Source organism: Macaca fascicularis, chromosome 1 (assembly GCF_037993035.2).
Source record: "Macaca fascicularis isolate 582-1 chromosome 1, T2T-MFA8v1.1".
In the NCBI taxonomy this organism is placed as follows: Eukaryota; Metazoa; Chordata; class Mammalia; order Primates; family Cercopithecidae; genus Macaca; species Macaca fascicularis.
The window spans coordinates 23045815-23071307 of NC_088375.1; the positions used below are offsets into that span (position 1 = coordinate 23045815).

The 25493-nt window shown below is 44.6% G+C and overlaps 1 protein-coding gene and 1 long non-coding RNA gene across 2 annotated transcripts in view; one reads left to right on the forward strand and one right to left on the reverse strand.

Moving 5' to 3' along the window:
• LMX1A (LIM homeobox transcription factor 1 alpha) overlaps window positions 1–25493 on the reverse strand; it is a 154720-nt gene that overhangs the window by 63522 nt on the left and 65705 nt on the right. The gene's annotated exons all lie outside the window — the stretch shown is intronic.
• On the forward strand, window positions 22963–23569 carry LOC141409212 (uncharacterized). Its single transcript, XR_012428452.1, has 2 exons — window positions 22963–23169; window positions 23356–23569. It is a non-coding gene; the product is annotated as an uncharacterized lncRNA (long non-coding RNA).

Genomic DNA, 25493 nt, shown 5'->3' on the forward strand with positions numbered 1-25493 from the left:
AATAAAAAAAATTTAAAAATTAGCCAGGTGTGGGCCGGGCGCGGTGGCTCACGCCTGTAATCCCAGCACTTTGGGAGGCCGAGGCGGGCGGATCACAAGGTCAGGAGATCGAGACCACGGTGAAACCCCGTCTCTACTAAAAATACAAAAAAAAATTAGCCGGGCGCGGTTGTGGGCGCCTGTAGTCCCAGCTACTCGGGAGGCTGAGGCAGGAGAATGGCGTGAACCCGGGAGGCGGAGCTTGCAGTGAGCCGAGATCGCGCCACTGCACTCCAGCCTGGGCGACAGAGCGAGACTCCGTCTCAAAAAAAAAAAAAAAAAAAAAAAAAAAAAAATTAGCCAGGTGTGGTCATGTGTGCCTGTAGTCCCAGCTACTTGACAGGCTGAGGTGGGAGGATTACTTGAGCCCAGAAGGTCGAGGCTGCAGTGAGCCATGTTCAAGCCACTCTACTCCAGCTTGGGAGACAGAGCAATACCCTGTCTCGAAATTAAAAAGGAAGCCCAGGTGCGGTGGCTCACGCCTGTAATCCCAGCACTTTGGGAGGCCAAGGCAGGCAGATCACAAAGTCAGGAGATCGAGACCATCCTGGCTAACACGGTGAAACCCCGTCTCTACTAAAAATACAAAAAATTAGCCGAGCGTGTTGGTGGGCGCCTGTAGTCCCAGCTACGCAGGAGGCTGAGGCAGAAGAATGGCGGGAACCCGGGGGGTGGAGCTTGCAGTGAGTCGAGATTGTGCCACTGCACTCAAGCCTGGGTGACAGTGTGAGACTCCATCTCAAAAAAAAAAAAAAAAAAAAAAGGAAAAGAAGCCCCAGGAGTCCACCCCTTCCTTGCTTGGGACCTTCAGGTTCCAAGTTACAATCGCAAAAATAGGAAGCTGCAGACCTGCTCCTCCAAGTCAAAAGATAAGGCCAGAGGCTTCTCTTGCTGGTTCCAAGAGAAATACCTGCCTCTATCATTCAGTGACTGGCAGATTACCTAGAGCCAGGCACAAGGGCAGGGAGCCTTTTGTCTTTTGGCAAAGGAAGAGGCAGAGGAGTTCTTGCGGAGTTCCCTTTCACAAGGCTTGTAGACACTGCCCCAGTCATCCAGGAACAAGAGACTTCTCTGTCACTCAAACACGAGTGCCTCTCTGAGCCCTGCACATCTTTCCACTGTGAACAGGGAGCCATACACACTGGCATCAACCTCCATTGCACTGTACCAACGAGAGCTACTCTGGAAAAAAACCTAGTCATTGTTATTGTCGTTGAAATGTATTGTTATCTAGACTTCAGTCATGGGCTGAATCCCTCCAAGAACAGGTCAGTACCTTACCTCCATGAAGAAAAATATTCCTTTCCCAAACTGCATGAGATGGGCAGAGAGAAAAGGCGTAGACAAAACCCATACAACAGCTTCACCAACCAGGAAACAACTTAAAGCTCATGACCAACTAATTTATAGGCACAACTGGGAGAAATATGACTTTCATAGCACCTCCCACAAAGGGACACAAAGATCCTTATAATTAGTAAATAGTGAAAAAGGTAATTGGGGAACCTAAATGATTGATTATTTAAGGAAGGGGTTTTATTCATATAAACAACAAATGTTTATTGGGTGCCCATGATTCTAGCTGCTAATATTGAGGTACTACTCCAGGTTCTAGGAATGTAACAGTAAACACACTAGGGGAAAATCCTTGACCTTGGAGTTTACATTTGATAGAAAACAAATAGGTACCAACGAAATGTCAGATGAGTGCAATGGATGAAAATGAAGGAGTAAAGGAGGATGAGAAGTGCCAGTTCTGTGGGAGTAATAATTTTCCCTGGATAACTGATGTTAAAGCAAAGATCTGAAGGAGCTGATAAGGAATTAGCCTTACCAATATCTGTGGGAAGAGCATTCTAGGCGGAGAAAACAGCAGGAGCAGAAGCCCTGAGGTAGAAGTAGGACCAGCATTTTGGACAAATAGTAGAGTGCAGTGTGGCTGTGGCAAAGATGGGGCAAAGGAAAGAGAGGTAAGAGCTGAGATTAGAGAATTCACAAGGGAAAGGCTGGATCGGTCAGAGAAACCTTGTAGATCACAGGGAGGACTTCACCTTTTCCTCTGGAAACCAGGGGAGGGCATTTTGCAAAGAAATGACACGCTGGATGAACTAATTATCTTTCCTTCTCTCTTTCTTTCTTTCTTTCTTTCTTTCTTTCTTTCTTTCTTTCTTTCTTTCTCTCTCTCTCTTTCTTTCTCTCTCTCTCTATCTCTCTTTCTTTCTCTTTTCCTTCCTTCCTTCCTTTATTTATTGAGGTGAAATTCGTAGATTTCAAAGGGAACAATTCTATGATATTCAGTACATTCACGATGTAATACAACTACCACCTCTGTCTAGTTCCAAAACATTTCCATCATTTCCACATAAAACCCTTTTCCCATTGAGCAGTTTCCCCCCATTTTCCCTGTCGTCAAATGTGGGCCACCACCAATCTGAGTTCTGTCTCTACTGATATACCTGATCTGGATATTTTATATATGTTTAATCATATAATATGTGGACTTTTGTGACTATCTTCTTTCACCTAGCATAATGTTTTCTAGGTTCATTGCATTCAGCAGCATATATCGAGGTACATGTGTTCAGTAGCATGTGTCAATACTCCATTTTTTATGGCTAAATAATATTCCATTGTATGATAGACCACATTTTGTTTATCCAATCAATCATCCATTCACGCACATTCGTGCTGTTTCCACCTTTTGTGGTGAATAGTGCTGTTATGAACCTATGTGCATTTGTAGTTATCTGAATGCCTGTTTTCAATTCTTTCATCCTACACCTAGGATGAAGTTTTAATGAAATCACTATCACTGCTGTGTTGAGAGATACTTGTGGGGAGGATAAGAACAGAAGGAAGAAAGCCATTGAGAAAGCTATTGAAATACTCCAGGTAAGAGATGACAGAGACTGAGAAGAGACTAGGGAGAAAACAGGAAAGTGAAGTGGAAACCAACTGAAGTGAATATTTCAAGGGAACAGGAATAATGAAACCCACCAAAGGTTGCTGACAGATCAAGTGAGATGATGACTGAGCACTGGCAGTGGAACTCAGTACTGGGGAGGTCAGTGAAGGGGACATGGCTACGGAGAAAGCCTCAGTGGGATGAGAGGACATGGTGACCCAGAGTAAACATCTCTTTCAAAGAGTTTTACTAAAGAACACAGAGAAATTGAGTGACAGACAGAGGGGGATCTAGGGTCAAAAGATTGTTTTTAATGGAAGTGATTATGGAATGTTTGCTGATAAGAATAATTTTGTACTAGAGAAGTCTTAAGGATGTAGGAGGGAAGTGGGGGAGGAGTACCGGAGTGACATTCCACAAGTAAATGAGAGGGAGATCAGAGGGGAGCCAGGGCACTTGTGGAGTGAGTGTTGGCCTTAATTTAGAGCAAGTAAAGACTCCTAGAGGCTCTAGGCAGAATTCTGGGAAACTCATATTAGAAAGAGCCTAAAGTCTGGACCACTCTGGATTATTTGATCTAATAACGAGGGAAGCCAAGTTTAAGCCAAAATATTGCATAAACGAAAGCACTCATATTTGACTGTATAATATACTAAATAATTTTGCTATGCCACATATTTACTCTTCTCACGATGTTTTGGGACCAGTGTTAAAGCAAAGTTCATGAATGGTGAAGCAGATGGCTCAGGAGTGAGCACACTGACTGGATAAACTAAGCCCTGCACCTCAAACCACATGCATAATGTTGAGGCCTTAGGAATGGCATTGAGAGATGCTGTTACCAAGATCACTAGTAAATATTCCCACCTCTAATGCCAATACGTACACATAGTAAGTAAGATGGAGGTATGTTTAAAATATCTTTTTCTAGTATTTAAGGGCAGCTATGGTATAGCAGAAAGAGCACTGAAAGGTCTGGATTCGAGGTCCCACTTTACCACTTATTAGCTGTGTGACCTTAGTCAAGGTAATTAACTTCTCTGAGCCTGAATGTCTTCAACTGTAAAATGGGCTTAGTTAGTGACACCCATGCACCAGTCAACAGCAGCAAATGAGGAGATATCTCTAAAAGCAGTTTCTAAAGTAGTACATGGTTATCCAGATAGTCAGGCTTTAGCTGTCTAGATGTGCTTCACATTGTTATGAAAATTGTTGAAAGCCATTGCAAAGACCATATGCCAGGCAACATAAAAATCTTCAAAAGTGGAGCTATACTTTCTATGCACTGGAAACAAAGCCAAGGAATAGGACAGAGCATGTGGCCTCTTCTAGAGTCTAGACTCATTACTTCATCCTTGGCTAGGCCTCCAAAGGCCCACCAAGAGCTACCCAGAGATGGATTTCCTGTTTCACCACTTACTCCCATCACTTCACCAAGCACATTTCAGTCCCTTGGAGGCTCTGGGACAAAAGAGGGTGAGATAATGAGTTTAGACTCTCAATTTGGAGACTACCACCAGAGGGTGTTATCTCTCCCAGGGCAGACAGCAGGGCTGCTTAGAATATCCTGCTGAGAATCAGTTTCCCTAAGGTTTGTTTGCACGGAGCCTACATTTCCATCCTCATCATAGACACTGCAGATCAGAGTTCAGCAAACTAATAGAATAAATGCAGGAATTGCCCCTGCACCAAAAGATACCAGAATTTCAACTGCACTATACACCTCTCCTGGTGTCCCTTTAGATCAACCCTGTCCAATAGAACTTCTTACGATGATGAAAATGTCTTAGTTCAACCATTGTGGAAGACAGTGTGGAGATTCCTCAAAGTCTTAGAACCAGAAATACCATTTGACCCAGCAACTCCATTACTGGGTATATACCCAAAGGAATATAAATAATCCTATTATAAAGATACAAGCATGCCTATGTTCATTGCAGCACTATTCACAATAGCAAAGACATGGAATCAACCCAATGCCCATCAATGGTAGATTGGATTAAAAAATGTGGTACATATACACCATGGAATACAATGCAGCCATAAAAAGGAATGAGATCATGTCCTTTGCAGGGACATGGATGAAGCTGGAAGCCATTATTCTCAGCAAATTGATGCAGGAACAGAAAACCAAACACTGCATGTTCTCACTTACAAGTGGGAGCTGAACAATGAGAACACACGGACACAGGGAGGGGAACAACACTTACTGGGGCCTATGGGAGGAGAGTCGGTGAGGGAGAATATTAGGGAAAAGAGTTAATGAATGCTGGGCTTAATACCCGGGTGATGGGTTGATAGGTGCAGCAAACCACCATTGCACACGTTTACATATGTAACAAACCTGCACATCCCGCACATGTACTCCAGAACTTTAAAATATATATATTTAAAAAAAAGAAAGAAAATGTCCTCTATCTGTGCTATCCACACATGGTAGCCATAAGCCAAGTTTATATGCTCCTGGAGAAAAAGTACTAAGATGCCTTAAAGTAAGGCCGAAGTAGGAAAGTGAAGACTTTGGTGCATTCTTATAGACAGGCTTATCCTGCCCCCAGCTACCTGGCATGGCTCTGTCCTCTCCCCCAGCCTAAATCCTTCCCAGCCCTCAAGAGTCATCTCAAGGCTCATACCCCCCAGAAGATCATCTATGGCTGTCCAATTCTGTGTCTCATGTGGGTACACTGAAAACAAAGGCTAGAGAAATTTGGAGACACGGGAAACTCCTGTGGGGGCAATCAAGGAAGTATTCTAAAGGGAAATGATAACTTAAATGGGAGCCTTAAATAATAAGAATCTGAGCAGGCCAAGTTATATGTTCAGACAAGCCAGGTGGAGACCCTAGAGTGAGCAAGGGTGTACAGGCCAAAAGCCACTCAAGGTGTGTCAAACAGTTAGAAAATGAACCAGCTTGACTGATACCTCTTTGGCAGAGGGGAGTATCAAGATGTTTTAGAAAATTCTCATTTCCTGCCACATTTGAGGTTGGTTTGAGTGGGGTGGAGGACGGCCTTGAGTGCTGACTTCAGTCTCTATTTTATAGGAAATGGGGAGTCTTAACACATTTTTTAGCATAAGGATAACTTGAGCAAAGAACGCTGTGGGAAAAATACTCTGCTAGGGCCAGCACACAGGACAGATGGGAAAGAATCCTGGAAAAGTGTGGACCACTGGGATCCTGTATCCCAATGCCTTTCATTTCTCAGGAATGACTTTTCTTTTTCTGATGGTTTCAAGCATCACAGTGACAATTTCCTCTTCCAACAGTGGAGCCGCACTGCAACAGACACTGTTGGCGACCTTCCCAACAGCCATTTCCCTCCCAATCACTACTTTCTAGCCTGCAAAGAGAACCCTGACTTTGTTAGGTAGCAATATTTCCCACCCCAGGGATGAGTCCTAATTTATCCTAGCCAGGCCAACCCATCTCTTTCACCTTTGCCAGTGCTGGCCTTGGGGAAGACACGTGGTCCAGCTATGGCCAAAGAGAAATAAGGGCAAGTCTGCTAAGAAAGAATTTTTTCCTCTGTGAGTAAGAAGCAAACAATGAAGAACCCCCAAGTCCTGGACCTTTCCTTCACACTTTGGACCCTGTCCTATGAGGATGAGAAGCCATCATGCAGGTATTAGGTGGCAAACTGGACAATGATACCAACATCCCAAAGATAGAGGGTAGGAATTTAGAGAGAGGCTGGATCCCTGATGACATTGCTGAACTGCCAAACCAACACAGTATCACATACCTCCAAACTTCAGGTTTAGTAAAAATAGTTCTCCTATTGGTTTAAGCCTCTGTTCATTTAGTTTTGTGTTAGTTGAAGCCCAAAACCTAAACTCATATAGTTCACCTGGGATTTGGCCACAGAGCTGATCTGTGATTCCTATTCCTAGAGCTAATCAAAGTACATGGATCCTGCAGGACTTCCCTGCAGTTGAGGGTGCAGTGGACCAACAGCACAGGTCTTGGGCAGTGGCCAAGACTGAGAAGCCACAGTCACCAAGGCTAGAGACTGCTGATCCCCATCATAATAGGAAGAGAGCCACACTCTTCCCTTACTGCTGGGCAGGTAGAAACACTTGGGAGAAGGAGGATGTGCGAAGCCAGAGGAAAGGCTCAGGGCCCCAGCTGACTCATCTAAGACCACACTGCCCACCAAGGGGCTTCGTGCTCCAAACTGAGAAGAAAGATCCCTGCCATCAGCTAGGCCCAGGGCATGACAAGCTGGATGCATTCCCTGCCAGATCCTCACTGCCTATCATACTTTACGAACACAAAAACAAATTCCACCATATGTTAAAGTTAATTGCAAACATTTGCTGCTGAAGAGAGCTCCATTTCTTAAGAGCCCACAGAGATCTGGTTACACTGGTGGTTGAAGCATCAACCACCCTCATTCACTCATTGAAAGCATCAGGGCAAAGTAAGGGTGGCAACCAAGTGGTGCAAGAGACCCTCACTACTTCCTTCCCTGCTTTCCCCTTCAGTCTGTTTCCACCTCAACGGGGTCCAAACAAGGGCACATTCCAGGCCCAAGGGTGTGCACCCCTCTATCAACACAGAACGACGACCATAGTGGAGATTTGGGAGGATCAGGGCTGTGGGGGCAGGGATAGATGATGTCAGGAAAGTGTAGAAGGAAGAGGATGAACTGAAGTCTGCTGGCTGCATTTCATTGCCCAGCGAGTGCTGAAATAAGAGCCACAGAGAAACCCAGTAGCTCCAGAATACCCAGAGCAGTCAGAGTGGTTTGCTACGGGTCTGCATAAGGTCTATGAGCAATAGTTATTGATGGTGTGGTTTAGTGAGGGTAAACCTGGGGCTAACAAGGCCCTCAGCTTAGAATGCAGCCTGGAGAAGTCCCCAGACAACATAGATAGCTGGGAGGAAGGAAGGACTTAGATCTCCATCAACATTCTACCATGGACCACAGAGAGGCATTAATAAGCACATCCCTGGCAGCATGAAAGGGAAGTAGGAGCCTGTGCATTGCCTCCACATTCCATATTCCCATCTGTCCCAGGAGAAGCATTCACGGTTTGAATTTGCACCAATCCAGCTGGAGATATGAACTGGGAGGAGCTCTAAGTGCTCTCTTGGCTCAGGTAAGAGCACTACTGAGGACGTCTCTGGAGTAATTCCTTGAACTGCTCTTTGGGCAAGTGCAGATGTGTTGTGTCTGGCTGACAGAGAACTCTTTCTGAGCAACCACTTGGAGAAGGAATATCTGATGCCAGCATGGTCACTGAATGACCTGTCATGACTTAGGACTCATACTCCAAGCCCTTCCAAGAAGTGACTAGCATGTGTGGTCTGCAGAAGGGGGCTCACTTGGCCATCTTCTCAAGCAACCCAATATCCCTCAGTAGGCACCTCCTAACGGCAAGTCCCAAGACACACAGTCTGCATCCATACAAAGCCCATTCACACAGCCAATTCACACAGGCAACTCGAAGGAGAAAACAATCTGTCAAGAAAGTCAGGTGAACCAACTAGGAACCCCTTGGAGCCTGTCCACTGAGACCTCACTTTCCCATCTGGGCTCCTGTATATTGAGCACTTATCTTGTTTTGTCTCCTTAGATATGAATCTCGCCCCCCCGCCACTGAACACAATTCAGAACTTTATTATATGCCATCTTATTTGTAATAAACAAATATTTATGAAGCATCCACTGTATCAAGTTCCCCCATGCTATGGGTATCACAAAAACATATATTGTCCTTACCAAGATAAATCTAACATTTAGCTGGAGGCGCAAAGCATTTACATGAAAAAAACTAAGTGACAATACAAGATTTAGGTGAGAGTTCAAGATGACGGTGCAAGAGGACATTTAATGAAGGCCAACTACACATCAGGCACCCGTGGGAGGGCATACAGGACCATGGGGAGCTGCCACAAGTAGTTCCCAGTGAGGACAAGAGATGTGGCCATCATCATGCTCACCAACCCTTACATGCCCAAGACGTTCCTCAAGCTGCTAGACTACATCATTCATTCCTCACAGCCATCCTTTGAGTCAAACACAATTGTCATCCCTGCTTTACAGATTAGGAAATTGGGTATGCAGAGGTTGCGTGACCACATAATCTCATCTTAGCTTGACTGTAATGCATCTGTCCTGGGTCCTGGGCAGTGCACACCTGCCTGGGTTTCTGGAATGACGTCTTCTCTCTTCTCTACCTTTCAGGTCCAATTACGGCCTTCCTTGGCCACCCCCGCCCATTGCCAATACCTCTACATACATATGTATTTGCACTTTAATCTTTGTATTCAAGGAATATTCTACACATCTACTCTGGTTTATGTTATAATATTTATAAATATTTATATTTGCCACTCTCACTACATTGTGTCTCTAGAGGAATCCATTCATTTTTGTACTCCCAGAACATAGTATAGTATTTAGTATACAGTAGGTACTTAATAAATGTTGGCCAGATTGATTTAGATTGGAATGAATTGAACTAATTTGGGGTTTCGGTTTTTGGGCATAGAAGCCAGGACTTATTGCTGATTCTGAGAGCTAAGGAATGCCCAAACAGCCCTTAGCTAATCCACCTTCCCAGCACTGACCTCCAGGAGTGAGTATTTACTGCAGAAATCAGAAGTGGCAGTGGGACTGATGGATGGCCACCACCATCATAAAGAGCTGTGGGATGCAGTCTCCAGCCTCAGCCTCAGGGCTGCTATGTCCCTTGAAACTTTATGGCATCGTTGCCATGGTGGTCACGGATGTAACGTGCCATGAAGGTAAAACATGAAATTTCCCTGGAGGTGAAACACTGGTGGGAACCCATTCACAGGCAACCTTGAGCTACTTAACCTCTCTGAGCCTCAGTTTCCCCATCTGTAAAATGGAAATAATAACACTTACCTCATAAGGTAGTTGAGAGGATTAAACACAATAAAGCCCAGTGACCGACACATAGTAGGTGCTCAATAATTGGTAGTAATTCCCATTTTCTCACCTGTTTGAGGGAATATGAGTTCTAGCATGATTTCATTTTGCCAGGGTGAATTTTTTTTGGTCTTATTTTAATTTTTAATTTAAATACAGGATTCATAGGTTCGTAGGAGCTCTGGAGTTAATGACAAAAGGAACCCTATGGTTTCCAGTAAATGAGGCTTCCCATTGATCAAACACAGCCAGACTGACATCTGAAATTGCCCCTGAAGTGCACAGAACTCAACTCTTCCCAACTTCACAGCACCTCACAGCACCCAACAGCCCCGAGTCCTAGGCTAGAGCCTCTATCAAGCAAGTAATTTGCTTCTGGGTCCCTCCAGGCACTTGTTTGACTTTGCTGATTAATACATTAATGGCAGTTATTCATTAGCAAGTGTGAACAACACCCCCCAATAAGCAGCAGTCTGGGCTTTGTTGGAGAGCCCACTACAACTGCTCATTCGCATTTGTGGGAAACATCCCAACAAAAATACCAAAGGCTATCACATTAAATCTGACTGGGGTGACAGAGGTTTCCGTACTTCCAGGTAACTTCTAGTCATCTCCCAATATTCATATACCCTTCCTTCCCATATACACTTACTGGGTCCCCCTCAACTACCCTCTGTTGCCCCCCATCATATCCAGTTCCTTGGCAAAACCCCCTTCCTTTTCTTCTACAGCAAATCCATTCATCAAACATGAAGTAATCCTTCTCCAGGGAAGAAGAGCTACTGAATCACTCTTGGGATGGGAAGGGGGCTGGTGGAGGGGAGGAGGCAGATGCAAGGGGAGAAAAAAGTATAGGGATGAAAATGTGTAGCATACAGGAAAGAAAACTGGGAGGACTGTGCTCTCATGCCTCTGGTTTCTAGAGCTTTTATGGCACTGGGGTGTGTGTGTGTGTGCGCGCGCGTGTGTGTGTGTGTGCGTGTCTTCCTCCCTGTGAGTTTGAACACCAGCCAACTCAGAGAATGAGAGCAGACTGGGGCTAGGCAAGGAGACGGCCACAACTGTGTTTGGGAATGTCGCTGAGTTTTCACAAAGGAAAACTGGAGTGTGAGTGATGGGACACACACATCCCAGAGGCTGGCAGGAGGAAGAGGGGGAGGGGCCCGAGATGTCATGAAGAAAGGAAAAATCAAGTGTGCCCCTTCAGAGTGCATCATCCCTGGCTACAATCCTGAGAATACATTTTCTGATTCTTCTTGCCAAACTTCAACTCCTGGATCACCGCATATTTTGGCAAAGCCTCTCTACCTTTTCCTGCTCATTGACCAATCAATTGATTGATAGAGAGGTCTTGAACGCTGAGACAAGCTCCTCCTTGTCTGATACTGACAGCCTGCTGGGATTTTAAAAACAGACCCCTGAGGATGAAGAGCTCTTTAAACATAAAAAGATTCCAGCTGAGGCAGCCGTCTCTCCACCCTCACCCTTCCTATCTTTGGCAAAGCCCGGGCAGAAACCATGTAGCTGTAGGTCCCAGACAGAATCAGTATATGCAACCCTGACGATTGATAGCAATTCCCATTTCCAGCCTCAGGAGAATGAACAGCCAGTGGCCCTACAACCGTACGCTCCAAGCCAGGGTGAACACAGTACTCAAAGATTGAGGTTAGAATCCCCCTGTCCTGACTGGGCCACTAAAGTCACATTGGACAGTGCTATACTACATGATGCAGCACTTGTAAAGAAAAGCAAAAAAAAAAAAAAAAAAAAAAAAAAATTGTGTAAATATGGCTGATGTTAATCTTTCTTGGAAGAAGTAAACTCAGACCTGAAGAGAGGAGTTGGGGGAAAAAAGCATACACTTAGGAAGTTAAGAAGGAGGATAGCATTAGTAAGATAACGCATGCGAACACACTTTATGAGGTGCATAGGAACTCTGTACATGTAATTGGATATTGTTATCATTATTGCTGATAACTCCAACTTACAGGAGGGGAAACAGGGCTTTGAACACTAAAGAGATACAGAGAGGTAAAAGGAGGAACTCACCTCAGCCCAAGATTTGGGCTCTGAAGACTGCCATCAGCCAAATGTAAGGCATGCCACAATCGTGTCAATAACTATTAGCAGCTTCAAGAGAGGGAACAATTGAGCAGTAGAAGCGACATGCAGGGTGCAAGAGTACAACAGCTCTGGGGACTTCCATTTGACTGTTTGCCACAGGAATGGTGAGTGCCCAAGAAAAGAATTTGCATAGGTTTGTTGGTGAAAGGTGCACGTAAGGAGGGTACAGCAAGTTTACTGGGCTAGTGGGACCGCAAATGCAGGGTGAGCCAGAGTAGGAAGACACTGGCCATAGAAGGTGGGGGGTCAGAAAGGCTCTGTGGGTGGCATGTCCACTCGATGAAGTTGTCTTGGCATCGTCCCACCTCCTCACTCTCCGCCAGGGCTCACTACCAGGAGCGCCAGCTTCCAGAAGTCATCTCCGCCAAATCCCCCCCCTTGGGAAGGGGCATTCCAGGGCTGTGCAGGAATCTGGGAGACTGTTCAGGGGTCACAGAGTATTCCAATATCACTCACTGGGGCTTCCCTCATTTGACACTCTCTCTCTCCACGGGCAAATGTATGTTAGTGTCAGAGACAGATTTATCCTGAGTTGTCACTACACCATATAAATCATGGAAAGCACCTGACTGCCAGGAAAACCCAAGTCTGCCTTTGCTCTACCAGCCCTCTCTGGGATTCAGATTCCTGGAATCCCCTGCTCTGTCAGGGCTGGCCACGGGCAGATCTGATCCTTCTGTTGAAAGTACTCCAGCCTCAACCCCTACAGCTCCACATAGCACCTAAAATGCCTGCTGCTAAAATAGCAGAGAAGGGAAGGTGGGGATCTGGTGTCATTTGGGGCAAGAAGAATGAGGCTTCTTTCATTTCGCTGGGTGACATAAATGAAGAAATAAAGTGGAATTCTTATCTAGGGGACTGTATGGTTGAGCATCAGGGGGATCTATGGACCCCCAGAAATTATATAGCTTTATGTGTTTTTATGTGAACTTCTGAGAATAACTATAGTTGTAACAGCCAGTACTGTGTGCTAGTTGCTATTCTAAGAGCTTAATACATATCAGCTAATTTAATCCTTGGATAGGAGATATAAATTGTTTTTAACCTCTATTTTAAAAGGAGGAAATGGAGGTACCAAGATATTAAATAACTTAGCTAATAAGTGGTAGAGCCAGCATTCAAACGCAGGCCACTTGACTCCAGAGCTCCTGCTCATAACCACCTTGACGTCCTGTCCCAGTTTACTTCATATTCTCAGAGAGGTCCATGACCTCACAAACTTGAACTGTCACGAAGACAGCTTGCTACCAACATCTAGTGCATGGCTATGACTTACTCATCTTTGTACACTGAAAGTCAAGAGCTGTGTCTGGCACATGCTCCCGTAGCTCAGCAGCTACTCCAGGAAAAAATGAAGAGCTTCCAGAATCTAAGCTCCCTCTTTGACAGCTTTCCTCTTTCTTTTGGAGTAACCTCTTTCTCACATTCTCTCACTACTTGGCACTGAGTACATGCTGCCAAGTTCCTAATCAAACACTGGATTTTCACTGCCACAGGTTTTTTATTTCCTTCCTGTCTGCTGCATTCTCTCTTCTCTCTTCCCCATCCACCCTCTTACCTGCAGTCTTTCTGAACCTCACTTGCTCCATAAACCCCGGGGACAGCCCACAACCACCTTCTTCAGGCCTACCTCCTAGTTTGAGTGGCAGTTGTACAGGAGGTGGCAAGACTGAAATTCAGCACACCTTCTCCTCCAGGGGACTGCAAGGCCTCAGGCACAACACAACAAAAGCCTACTTCTCACCCAGAGAAAACTCACCTGCCAGGAAGCCACTCAAAGAGGTTGACAGGGTGGAATTGGAGCATTAACCCTGCACCCAGTGCTGCTGAGGTCCCAGAAGGCTGAAAGAAGGTACAGGGAAGGACCCCGGAAGGGCCAGGGGCTGAGGGTCAGACTTGTTATACAACACCTTGAGGGAACCTCAGCCCAGGAGGGCACTAGGTAAGAGCTGCTCTGCGTCAAAGAAGGTAGGCTTCTCTCCGTTCATGGGGACATTTTCTGGAATTTTGGAGGAGTCCAAAATTTGAAGTTAAACTTCTACTGCCAGCCGTATATAGCCTGTGAGTATTCAATACATTTTCCCTCATCAATGAGTTCCAGAATAGAATTATGAGCCTTTTCACTTTGGATTGCAAACTTACAAAACCTGTCCAATAAAGTCTGACATCTGTTATCCTTTGCAGGGGCTCCTGTGGTTGTGAGAAACAAGTGGATGGAGACTTCATCCAGTGGGAAGAGGCCTTGTCCCCAATAACTGCCTCTGCGGTCAGCAAGCACAGGCCTTAAGTTTGTTTCCTGTTCCAGGTGACCTTGGAAGAAGCACCAGAGTGCCCAGTTCAGCACCCTCTTTGCAATAACGCTCAGAGTTAGGCATTTCCAGGACTGAAATTCATTGTATTAATTTTCCCTCTTACAGCCTTTTCTACCACAAGGGAACCTGAGAGAAGATCCAAGAGAGAAACTGGCATTAATTCCATCTACAATGCCATCTGCCCTCAAGAGAGAAGGCTGGTGCTAATGTTTGACTCTGTCCTCTCTGTCTGGGAAGCTCAGCTTCCTTATGCCTCAGTTTCCCCTTCAGTTAAATGGGGCTGATGCTGCCTGTCCAGAACAACATTATTCATTTGAGTATATCTAGGGCTACAGAAATGGCATAGGGCAAACTTATCCTGCTATTAGTGACTCGATAATAATAAAAATAATTTGTATTATTAGTTCCGACAAATGGCCACCATTTGGGCTTATGTGGCAGTGTCTCTCCACATCAATAAACATATCAACCGCCTCAAAGATTCTCAAGTGGGGATTTTTGGGGGAGGGCTTGAGTGAGTCGTCTACATGACCCTTTTCCATCTCGTGGTCCCCCTCTCCCTGGGGCGGGCAAGTGCTCGTTTTACTGCCTGGCAACCAGACTGGGACTAAGCTTGCTAAAATATGAGTGTTTTTTTGGCTGGAGTACCAGAGAGCCTGCAGTCCTACGGAGAGAGAAAAATTGAACACACCAGGCTGTGGCTCCAGAAAGGGGAAGAATTAGGCTTCACACCGAGCAGGCTGAACCATGGCATTCTTTAGATAATGCTTAACAAACCCCCAAACAAAGGCAGCCAACTTAGCTGCATGTTCGTAAAATGTATTCTCAGCAGATTCGGGCTTATTGAAGCACTGACTTGCTTTGCAGCCAGGGTCCCCATCCTAAGCTTCCCGTTTTTCCGTGCTGCTCCCCTTGTCTAAATTCCTACAGATTCTGCCAATCAGAATTCCTCACCTCAGGCTCAGGGAGGCTTAGCAACCAAGGTAAATGGTGGTGCTTTTAAATTTGATCCTAACCCTTAAAAACAACTGTCTCCCACCCCCAAAGTACCCCACCCTGAGGAGCCATCATCTGAAGCCAGCCCTCTTCAGTGGGCTGAGGGCTGACTTCTTAAAGATGAAGGGGAGCGTTCAGGGATTCACCTCTATGTCTCACCATTGTGACACTTCACGTATTTATTCAATGTTGTATTAGACTGTTTATTTCTACAGTCCCAACAACTCAACTTGAGGAATTTTCTTTGGCTTTGCGACCATCACTGTTATTTTTTAAACAATAGTTATCATTAGTGCTATTAGTATTCATGCACCCATACAGAAAGCCAGCTTGATAAACTAGTGGCATGCATTTGTGGTTTAGTCTGGTTTTCTATTGCATACGGTGTAAGACTAGGTAGAAGTAGCAAACTTATGGAAGCAGACTTATATATCTGGGGCCAAACAGAAACAGTACTGAACTTTATTATTACTCAATGCAGCTTCCACTCTTTTTTACCACCCCACCCCCACTGCATGGTGTCCCAGTGATCCCTTACTCAAATTCCCCAGGATCTGTGCATTGGATGGGGCCTTTGTAACAGTCAATGGGGGCAGAAACTTAAGGTCTAGAGACCAGATTATGATCCTGATGGATACACCATTTACAAATTTATTGAGATCAACTCATTTTCTGCAGAAGGTGGCACCACCCTACCCCAGAACATAGAGAAGCAGTCTGGTGGCTGGAGTCCCAATGACACTCCTTGCTAACTCTGTGACCTCAAGCAAGATTCTGTGTTAAGAACCTTCTCCCCTATAAAATGAGAAAAACAATTCCTCTCATTCAGGAGTGAATGGGAAAAGGAGTAGAAGGCACTTTTAGTGCCTCTGAGAAAAAAAAGCAGAAATACAAGACATTAAGCTTTCTGAAAAATTTCCAGGACTATTTAGTTCTTGAATTTCCTACATGTGACCACCTTAAATCTTTGTCTCCCACTGAAAAGTATCAGCTGAGCTGGCATACCCAACTCTAAAGCACAGACCAGGGCTTCCATCGGGATTAGGAGCAAAGTCTCCTTGGACCTGTGACCTAAATGTTCTTCAGTTCAGGTCTGGTAGATTTAAGTGGTGATCACTGCAAACATGGAGGCCAGGAAACACATTGAGCATGGAGTTTAGCAATAAAGTCCAGCTCCAACCCCAGGAGACGGAAGAGACTCCAGGATTTCTCGAGGTGAAGATGAGGGAGCTTGCACTGGAGGAAAGGTTTCAGGCTGACCATAGGCAGAGAGGAAAGCAGGTTTTATGAATGATGGCTGCAACTGTATGCAGGAGATCAATGTGTGCATTTATGTGTAAACAGCGACTGTTTGCTAAAGACTGCCCACTTAGCCAACTGTACACACAGGCAATAGTGTGTTTGTGTGTATGTGTGTGTGTGTGTGTGTGTGTGAAGCCACAATGCACTGTCCTTTCAAAATGAAGCTATACAGCTTAGCATATTGCTAAATGTCCAGAAAGTTACCTGTTGACTGGCCAGCAATTCTGATGACTTTTAGATTATTCATATGATTTTTCCCCAGAGATGGCAATGAGTTTTCACTGATAAATCAATTTCTTACTTAGCTCTCTTGTGATCAATGACCCCCAGTTGTGAAATGGCCAACTGTGGTTAGGAGCACAGATACCTCAGACAACAGGGAGAAGGAAATACATTGGCACATGCCAGACCTCAGACTACAGCCTTACTACTCTGCTTCCTGTTGGGCACTGACCCCTGGGCCCCAGGCTTGTGTTTCTTCTTTCTCCACACTATCTGCCCAGGTCATCCATTCAGACTCATGGTTTCCAATACTACCTATAGCCTGATAAATCCCAAATCTCTATCTCTAGTCACTCTTCTAAATTCCAGACTCATGCTATCCAATTGCCTCTTTGACATCGCCACCTAGACATATAGTCACCCCTCAGCATTCTCAAGGGTTTGGCTCCAGAAGCCCCTCAGACACCAAAACTCTCAGGTGCTTAAGTCCCTGATATAAAATGTAGTATGTGCATGTAACCTATGCACACCCTTCTGTATACTTTAATTCTTCTCTAGGTTACTTATAATACCTAACACAACATAAATGCTGTGTCAATAGTTGTTATACAATATTGTTTTAAATTTTGTATTATTTTTATGTATTGTTATTTTCTAAAAATATTTTCAACCCATGGTTGGTTGAATCTATGGATGCAGAACCTGCGGCTCTGGAACCCTCAGATATGAAGGCCAACTTTATGACACATATATAAGCTTCACATGGCCACGCAGAACCCTTTGCTATGCCTCCATCCATGCTTCCACTCATTCACATGGCAGTTAGTAGGGTCTCCATCTACCTAGGAGTCACCTTTGGTTCCTGTCTACCCCTCACCCCACTTCTAAGTCTTCAGCCAGCCCTGTTAGGCCTCCAAATCATGTGCAGAGTTCCTGCACTTCTCACTATCTCCACTGCCACCTCCATCCCTTGCCTTCATAAACTGGCACAAGGCAGTCAGAGTAATCTTTTTAAAATGTAAATCATCAGTCCTCAGTGTAAAGCTTTCCAGTGGTTTCCTAATAGATTCAGAAAACCCAAACCTCTACTCTGACTTATAAAACATATTCCAGTTTGATTCTCACCACTGTCTTCAACCCCAAGTCCCACACACTCTTTCATTCAGCTCCAGCGCACCAATTTCTTTCCATGCCTCAACTACAGTCATAAGCTGAATAAAGACTTTGGTCAATGACAGACTGTGTAGACAATGGTGGACCCATGAAATTATTATATCGCATTTTTACTGTCCTTTTTCTATGTTTAGATATGCTTAGATACACAAATACTTACCATAGTGTTAAAACTGCCTACAGTGTTCAGTACAGTCATATCCTGTACAGGTTTGTAACCTAGAAGCAATAGGTTCTACCATACAGCCTAAATGTGTAGTAGCAGGCTACACCATCTAGGTTTGAGTACGTACAATCTGTGATGTTCACATGACAGAATCTCCTAACAACAGATCTCTCAGAATGAATCCCAGTCATTAAGTAACACATGACTGTATGTCAAGCTCGTTTTCAACGTAAAACTTTTCACTGGTCAAATGTTCTGCCTGGAACCTCCTCCTCCTCTTCTTTCTCCTCCTCTTCCTCTTTCTCTTCTTTGTCCCCACACTCATCTTCATCCCCCATGTGAATAGCTCCTGACATTCAGTTCTTAGCTCAAAAGAGTCTTCCTTGACCACACAACTTAATGTAGCCATCTGGTCACTTTACCACATGCCCTGCATAGCATTGCTTTTCTCATTTGCTTGTTTATTCCTGGTTGTTTCCTCCAACTCCAGTGTAACTTCATAAGTAGAGAAATCATGTCTGAATGGCTAAAACAGAGCCTGGCACATGGCAGGTTCTCAAAACATTTTTCAAATGTATGGTCTTCTAACCAATCAAATATACACAAACACAAACATTTAGTTTTTAACACATTAGATGGGTTGTCCTCATTACTCTCATTGTCCACAATATGCCATGTATCACAAGCCTATGCTTACTTTATCTCTAATGCCCCTTTGTTGCCAGGAGGCAGAAGAAAGAAATTGCTGAATACTCATGGCCTGACTGGCAGGACGTAAAGATACAAACTCATTCCCCCTCACCCCAACCTTCATCATTACAATCTATCTCTATGGTCCACTCTGAATCAGGTATTTAAGAAACAGTGTTGAGGTCAAAAGACATAAATGTGAATCCAGGCCTCGGCCCCTAATTGCACAGGGGATGCCAAACAAGCCACATCTCCTCTCTCACCTGTGCTCTTTCTTATTTGTAAAATGACTATAATATCAGCCCTGTCCACCTCACAGGGCTGTCATGAGGAACAAGTAAGTATATGAAAGCACTTTGCACATTGTAAAGTGTGAGCTGTAAATGTATGGATTATTAACAGTGTTGAGATAGGTGGAATTTTCCAAGACTACAAAATCTACCTAATTATTGATTTCATTTGATACTACTTGATTACCTTGGCTCCATGTGTGTTTGAGGTTAGAATAGGAACTGACGAAGGACAGCTAAAGAAAAATTTTAAAGAACACATCCTAACAACAAACAGTGAATGTTCATTCTGGGAGTCAAAGCTAATATTAAGAGTGAGTGAGCAGGCAGGCTGTGGAGGTCAGAGTTAATTACAGCTAGCGGCATTTTACACCGTGCCTACCCAGACCCCCTCCGCTGGGAACAAGCACAGTCTAAATCTGAGCCAGCTGATATTAGTGAGCAGTGATTAGAATATGCCCACAGGGCCTTTTAAACTTTCCTCCTCTAGTTAAAGCATTTGTTTTCAGCAAGATTTATAGGCTCGTCTGCTGAGCGCAAGCAGGTTTGCCAACACGGAAGTCCTTCAGCTTACAAAGCATTGGCCGACCAGCACCCGCCGTAGCACCCTCGTGGGAAGAAAAGCGCCTCCATCAGGGTGTTCTTTCCCACCAGGAAGAGCACGTGGAGAGATGGCAGGAGATTTTCGGGTTTCTGACCAGCCTGCAATAGCCACCAGAACCAAGAGCCACAGCCAGAGGAAAATCACGTATAGTTGTTGCCTTTAGGAGCCAGAGTGCTTCAGTCTCTCTATCTGTGAAATGGGTTGACCTTGCCTGGCTATGACAGATGGGAAGTGATTGGTGTTTGGAGGAATGTCAATTTATACCTTAGCCACACATCCACAGTGCTGTTCTTAAAAAGATTACATGTTTAGTTTCCCTGATTTTAAATATTAATATGCAAAAGGCATAAGGATCTCTCAGCCTGGATGCAAGGATCCAGTGAAGAAAATAAAATAATCCTCACCTCTGCTTCATAGTTTTGGCCTACAGCACACCCAGAAGGAAATCCTTAGGTGGAGAGAGTTCTGTAGGAACTCTAGACTCCACTTCCCCATCCATGCAGCTTAAGTGTGGGCCCTATGGGATGAGTTTCAGCTATAAAGTGAGACGGTTCAATCAGACTGTGTTTGAAAATCCTTCCAGTTCTAAACACAACGATTCTACATGTCTTACTGTTCCTTCCCATGATACCCACAAAATCAGAGCCCGTTCTGCAAAGTAATCAGTGACAACTCAGAGACGCTGCACACCTTTTCTGTTCTGAGAGCTGTTCTGTGTCTCTGTGTTGTCTTGCAGTAAAGTCCTCTTGTACAGAAAACAAGCGAAGGCTTCAATCTCCAAGGTGAACGCATGCTTATGGGCTTCCTCAGGAAGATTATTACGGAGACTGAGGACCAGCTGTTCACCATCTCCACTGAGGAACAAACCAAAAGGAATGGGCTCAGCCTGATGGACTGGTGCTTAGGCTAGAAGTAGGGAAGCATTCTCAGCCAGGATGGGTTATTAAACACAGCAACGGGTTACTAAGGAAAGCGTGTAAGCTTCTTTTCCAAATGCTTTTATTGGCCCAATGGACCCCTGTCTATCTGTGGTGGCTCAGTTGTCTGGGTATGGATGTGGGGAGGAAGGACAGGGGCTATGAGACATCCTTCTTTTGCCAGCCATGTGACACTGCTCCCTGGTGTTGATCAGAGATATAGACTAGTTAATTAAGAAAATTACAGCTCCTCGTTTTAGCCAGGAAAGAAAACACAGCCCAAGGCTTATCCAGACTCACAGGCTAAAATCCAAGGAAAGGCAAGACCTCTGAGCGGCTGCTGTACAGGGGGAAGTGGAATTGGCATGAGAGCCCCTGTCCAGAGTTCAGGGGCCTGGGTTGACTCTTACTTCCACTGCTTTCACAATCTCTGTGTGAATGAACAACCTGCTACTTAAAACCCCTCAATCTTAATCTCCTCCTCTTAAAATAGGCTCAATAATTCCAATCTTGAAGGCTTCTTGTGTCTGATAATTTATGTAAAGGCACAGAGTATGTGGGCACTCAATAAATGTCAGCTTCCTTTACTTCCTGGTAGACTCTGGATCTGTGCAGGAAGTGCCCTGATAGGCTGCAGAAATCCCACTTGAAAGACAGGAGCCAGGGAAGAGACAGGATGGGTCTCACATGCCAGTTTGTTTGATGGACCATGTATTAGCCTAAATTACTCCAATTCTGACAATATCTGGACAACAAAAGACCACAGGTTTCAGAACCAGAATCTGAGGTGCTGGCACTTGGCTTTGCCTTGGGAAAGTTACTTTGGTGCTCTGTGCCTCAGTTTCCCCTGACTTGGTAAACATAAAATGAGAGCATCCAGAGTCAAAGGGAGAGTGCCCACCAAGTACCAGACACTGAACTCTGCATATTCCATTTCTGTACATTAATCCTCACAAGAATACTGTAGGGTTATTGCTATTAAGTGATTTTACAGATGAAGAAACTGAGGTTCAAAAAAGCAAATTACCTGAGATCATATAGATTATGTTTGACCAGGATTCAAACCCAGCCTACTCAGCTCTGAAAACAAGCCCCTTTCCAATTTTAAAGACCTCACAGAGGTGTTCTGAGCATTTACAAGACTGTATCTGGAAATAATTAGAAAAAAGTAAATGATAATGTTACCCTATCAGTGACGTTTGGTGCTAAAAGAGAACAATTCTTGAGTACCACGGAGTCCAAGGTGAATCCAGCTTAATTCATCCATCTCTCTGCCCCCTCTCATCACCCAGTCAGATTAAAATGCAGAGAGTAAATACAATGGGAATTAATATTAATAATATGTTAATAGAAAGAATAAATCAAAAGAGTCCTCTATTATGCTTAATAGGAAACACGGGAGCTTCAAAGCAAACTGCTAATTATCTGCACTACCTTCTACCCCACTGGCTACCCAGTTGCCCCAAGTAGCAGAGAATGGGCTTCCTTCTATAAAATCCACCTGATCCGATTCAATCATCATACTCTGAAGATGGTTCGGGGGCAGAATATGACCAGTGACTTTAGAAATCCTCTTCACACGTGACACAGTCCATTTCTCCAAAGGAATAAAAAAACTGAACTCTCTCTCCCTCTATTCCTGGTAGGTAAATTGGAGCTCGGACTACACCTCTCTTAAAAGAAAGAAGCCCAGATTCAAGAAGTAATTTGCCAAAAGGGAGGCGGTGACAAGACTGGGCTGGAATTGGGCCCTCAGGGTGAGTTACAACTGTGAATTCTTTTGTTCCTTTGTGTCCCAGAGCACTGGTATGCTCCAGTTATTCATCTGGGAAGGGTGAAGGTGGGTCCCTCTGCCCAGGTCTCCCAGCCGAAACATTCCAGGATTCACTCAACTCCCAGGCAACACCTCCTACAAGGGCCACACCAGCCCTGTGAGCCATGTTTAATACAGAGTTTTATTGAGGAATACTCTAACTCAGCAAATTTACTTTAAAAATCTATTAGGGGAAAATTATTCATGTTCCAAGATGGATCTTGGCTTTGCTAAAAAAATTAAAAATTAAAAATTAAAAAATTAAAAACAGACTGACGTACTATATGCCTTATATTTCTCTAAAGGCTCTTTTATTTCAAAATTCTGATTTATAGACAATTTCCCAGGAATGCTGCTATTGTGTAAATCAAGGTCCACTTGTCCTGAGAGTGAGCTTCCCAGCCAGGGTGCCTTGTTTGGTTGCATAGATGTAGAGCCAGATTGCGTTATTCATTAACTTCCTGTATGAAAACCGAATAATAAAACTGAAGTGTGTTAAACAAATCCAGATGAGGGGGTTTAAATCACCTCCAAGTCACTAGGCTGAAAACCGCTGTCATTTCTCCTGGAACAAATATTCTCTACCTTGCTCTAGCACCACATTATTAAATGGAGATAACAATATTTATGCCCTTCCCAGGGGGTAACAGGGATGGACAGCTCTCCTGGGTTGGGCCTGCTTGGATGAGGAAGTGACAAGCAGTGGGGAAACAGGTAGGTGGCCCCTGGAGTCTGCTTCCAGCCCTGTGATTCCAAAACATGCACAGAGATTAGGGGCAGAAAGGTGTCTCGGGATGAGAAAGTGTGGTCTGGAAGAGGCAGGAATGTGTCTGTGACTAGCTATGGGAGTCAAACCCATCACCCCTTTGTAACAACCACTTAGCTCTTATTTCTCCCCAGGGATTTATGTGTGAGCGAACAGCAGGCAGCTGTCTCCTCGGCCACGGCTGCCACCGGGAACTACAAGGCAACGTGAAGCCTGTGCTAGAAAAACACCTCCTGGGCCGGTCCTGCAAGCAGCCAAGATGCGGTTAAAGATTCCAATTCTGATGGGATCCCATGTCTCCTAGGTTACAGCTGAGGACTGTGTTTTCCTTTATTACAACAGAAAATGTGTGTTCCCCAGGGACTGTTCAAACATCTGTATGAGGTATACCGTGTGTGTGTGCGTGTGTATGCGTGTTTGCGCGCCTGTGCTCACACACACGCTCAGGCGGCAGCTATCATAACCTGGCTCTTCAAATAACCCTCTCCAGATAGTTAAAATTCATGGTGCCTTATTGCTCTTCCAGCAGCCAGTCTGCTACAGATGTGCGGTGGTGCAGTTGCGTTTGAAGCAAACAGTCTCAGAAGTCTAATTAAAATAGAGGAAGCGATCTCCTCCTCAAATTTCCTTTAGATTTAACTCCATAAAAATCACTAGGTAATATCCAATTGGCAGAGTGAATCATCAGAGCTGGCAGCTGGGCCAAGCAGGCAGAGCAAACAGACTTCTGGCCCCCGCTGGGGGTGTCTTACAAAACACCCACACCAGAGACTCCAGCCTCCTTGCCCTGTGCCTTCATCTAATCTTTTGTGGTCACATTTATGAAGCTATGATTATATGTCCATCTGGAGTTGGGAGGGGGTAAGGGTATTGTTGATTCACCTTAAAATCCACTGACCCAAAGTCACTGAAATGTGTGCTCAAGTGCTTTTCTCTGATTATTGATAAAAAAAAAAAAAAAAAAGAGAGAGAGAGAGCAAGCGAGAGAGAGAGAGCCAGTTGCCTGGATATTCACACAAGCAAAATGGCACTGCAGATCTAGTTATCCCAAAGGGAGATCCTTCGTTTGCTGATATGAGCATTCTAGCATGTGTTTGGAATCATTCGTCACCCAAGTCTAGCCCAAGAGTCAGATGCAAAATGCCCCAGGAACTGGTTTGGGATGAGTTTAAAATCCCTCTGAAGAAATGTTGCCAAGGCTCCCCGGTCTCAAATCTTCTCCCATAATAAGTTTAAAGTAATTCAGTATGTAAAATGTTAATGTTTCCAGTGTCCAAAATCTCAGGGCTGACAATGAATTTACCTGAATAGTCATTAGGTGCACACAATCACACATCACTGCTGAGGGCAGGAACTGCCATGTAGCACAAGAGGCTCTGGATATGGAGTCAGAGGGCTGAGTCTGGGTGGAGGATTGGCTGCTCCAAGAGAGCTAATTTTTCCCAGGGCTCATTATTCATCTGGGAAACGATGGTACCCACTCTGCCTGCCTCAGACAGCTGTTGTGGGGTTAGATCTGATAGGAGTACTTTGCAAACTCTAAAGCCTCCGGTGTGCATTTAAGCTCTCAGCAGTCATACTGAGGATCAGCCAGCTTCTATGACATAGTCTGGTCTAGGCAGTTTTCAACCCTGGCTGGTATACTTCTGAAACAATAGTGAAGCACAGGCCCATCCTTAGGGAGTCTGATTTCATTGTGCAGTTGGGCTAGTAGAAAGGAAACTGAGGTAGGTGACAGACTTGGGCCTCCCTTTCAGTAAACATACACTGCACATTTGGACCTGAGACATGAAGTCCTCAGTTTATGTATCAGTTAAATGGACATCATAATGTCTACGTCTGGCTCCCGTATTCATTTTATTGATGTTTACTGACTATCTACTATACTTATTTCTTACGGTCAGTGTAACAAATTACCTGACAATTGGTGGTTTAAAACAACAGAAATTTATTCTCTCACAGTTCTAGAGACCAGAAGTCCAAAATCCTTTTCACTAGACTGAAACAAAGGTATCAGCAGAGCCATGCTCCCTCTAGAGGCTCAAGGGAAGATTCTGTTCCTTGCTGCTTCTGGCTTCTGGCGGCTGCCAATGCCAACATTCCTTGGCTTATGGCCACATCACACCCATCTCTGCCTGTCTTCACATTGCCTTCGTGTGTGTGTGTGTGTGTGTGTGTGTGTGTGTGTGTGTGTGTGTATAAAATGTCTCTATTTATAAAAACCCTTACGATAGTATTTTGGGCCCACCCAGACAAACCAGGATTATGCCCT